Source organism: Myotis brandtii, unplaced genomic scaffold (assembly GCF_000412655.1).
Source record: "Myotis brandtii unplaced genomic scaffold, ASM41265v1 scaffold1021, whole genome shotgun sequence".
Lineage (NCBI taxonomy): Eukaryota > Metazoa > Chordata > Mammalia > Chiroptera > Vespertilionidae > Myotis > Myotis brandtii.
Genome location: NW_005353409.1, coordinates 219,236 through 222,050, shown reverse-complemented (window position 1 = coordinate 222,050; position 2,815 = coordinate 219,236).

The window sequence follows — 2,815 nt, the reverse complement described above, 5'->3', positions numbered from 1 at the left end:
CATGACAATCCATGTTTATGTAAAAACTTACATACAGCTATTTGTAATAGCTGTATTGATAATCACCAATATCTAGAAGTAACCTCTGATAGCTGAATGAATAAACATGCTGGCACACCCATATAATGCTATAGTACATGGTGATTTAAATTTAAAAAAAAATGCAAGACATACAAAGCCATAGGGAACATTGGGAGTGGGAAGAGGGAACAGCCTGAAAAAGCTACCTACTGTCTGAGTCCAATCATTGAACATTTTAGAAAATGCAAAGCTCCAGAGACAAGAAAAGGACCAGTGGATTCTCCCAATGGAATGGCACGATCCCACGTCCAGATGAGCGCACCTTCACCGCTTGGTCCTACGCCATGAACTGCAAAAGTAGACAGCAAAGGAAACAGCCACAGCTCACAGTGAAAGCAGGAAGAAGGAAAGATGCCAGGCACTGATCTGCATTCTCTAGTGGAAAAGGAACTATGTCCGTATGTGACATTTATATCTCAGCCTCATGGAAGATTGCTTTCTTCTAGAACTTAGAAGGGGGTCTCTGTGAGGACTCTGGGTCAAGGAGACAGCAAATGGGGAGAAGGCACGTGCTTTCAAGCAATAGGCTGCTCCGATGACAGTGTAGGCATGCCGACCCCTTCCACTGCAGCATCTCTGGTAAGAAGATGGATGACGAGGAACTGATGAGAATACTGACATAGAGCCCAGGAGGTTTGTCCAAGGGCTAGAATGGTAGCTTAGTTTTTTAAATAGCTGTTTCATTTCTCTGTCAAGAACACCCAGCTTCATAAAATATAGACATGTAAAAATTCCAGAGACTCAGTGGGTTGAGGGAGGAATAAATAGGTGAAGCATAGGACATTTTTTGCACAGTAAAATTATACAATGTGACATTATAATGGTGAATACTGGGCTCTATACAGTTGTCAAAACGCTTCCCCAAAAGTGAAGTGAATGTATGCAAATTTTAAAAACCCTTTTACGAGGTAGAGAGAACCCAGGAAAGCATGCAGACTGTGGTGGAAGAATCTGTGTTACAAATGTATAAAACAACTTCCCTGAAGGGGATAGAGGGAAAAAATGTTGACCTATGTATCTCCAGAAAGGAGTAAAGTCTATAAAACAAGGCAAAAGGAACTAAACATAGATATTTTACTCTAGTTGATAAATTTGCTTCTCATCAGAGTATGGTTTAACACTTCTGATACTACTATATAAGTGTACTAGAATGAGATAATGAAATAAATGGATGGCAGATGGTGAAAACCAAGTGTTATACTGATGGAGTGGAGTTTACAGACAGACAAGAAAAGGAATTAAGAATGACACATGTGGAAATGAATTAGGTATGAAGACATTAATGTAAACATGTTTAGCTTAAATAGGTACGAGTTGTTACATAATGAAATATTTCTACACATGTTTATATACATAGGCTGATATAAACACACATCCTTTTTGCTCTATCAGCTGAGTGATGCTAATGAACAAACACCTCTAGTAGCAACAAGCACCTCCAGTACCCACATCTTTGTTTTTAATAGCATTCTTAAATAAAAGAGCCCAGGCTTTTTGAAGAAATGCCTGATTTTAGAACTAGAGCAGAATCTACACTAATAAAAGAGAAAGATGCAAATTGACCGTACCTTCACAATGCCCACCAGCCAATCAGGAGTGAGTATGCAAATTTACCCAACAAAGATGGTGGGTTGGTTTGCATATGCAGGTGCCAAGTGACCTGGGGTGGGGTGGGCCACGTGCGTCATCACCATGGCGTTCCGCACTGCCCCAGCAGCTCCAGGCCTCTGTGTAGCGTGGGAATGAGGAAAGGCGGCTCTGAGCCTGAACGAAGGCTGAAAGGCGGCTCCCGGCCAGAGCAAAGGCGGTGCCGGCAGCCAAAGGAAGGAAGGCCCATTATTGCATGAATCTTAGTGTATTGGGCCTCTAGTATATTCATAATGAGCCTAAAGTATCTTGAAGAACCAGGAACACACACACACACACACACACAAACACACAGTGTGGGTGGGGGTATGTCAAAGCAGCACAGGAGTCAATACACATAGCTCTCAATAGTGAAATCTAGCCCAACTGGTGTGGCTCAGTGGACCTATGAACCAGGTTATGATTTAATTCCTGGTCAGGGCACATGCCCAGATTGTGCCTCAATACCCAGTAGGGGGTGTGCAGGAGGCAGCCGATCAATGCTTCTCTCTCATCATTAATATTTCTATCTCTCTCTCCCTCCCCCTTCCTCTCTGAAGTAAAAAAATATATATATATGTTAAAAAAAATAGTCAAATCTAGAATAATTTGAGCAATAAAATAAATAGATGGTATTGGATCATTACCCAAACTATAAAGTAAATATCATGTGTCCACACTAATCTAAATAAATTAATATAGAGAAGTGACAAGTTTCTCATGCAGAACAATTTCAAATAACTCTCCTTACATTGTTGGCTGCATATTTTGACTTCCCTCCAAAGTGCATAGTATGGAAATATGGAAAGGGGGAAAAGGGAGTTTTGCAGTGAAATAACCTGACAAGCACTAACAATGACAGCTAATCAAGGCCAACATTAACAATCATAAATCATATTGATTGTACATACACTTGACATGATGTGATGAAAATGTCATTTTACCTCTGTGGTCTTCTGCTCAATAATCCATCACTAACCCCAATCTTATCATGAACAAAACATCACAAAAATATTTTATATATTATTATTGATTTCAGAGAGGAAGGGAGATAGAGAGATAGAGACATCAATGATGAGAGAGAATCATTGATTGGCTGCCTCCTGCA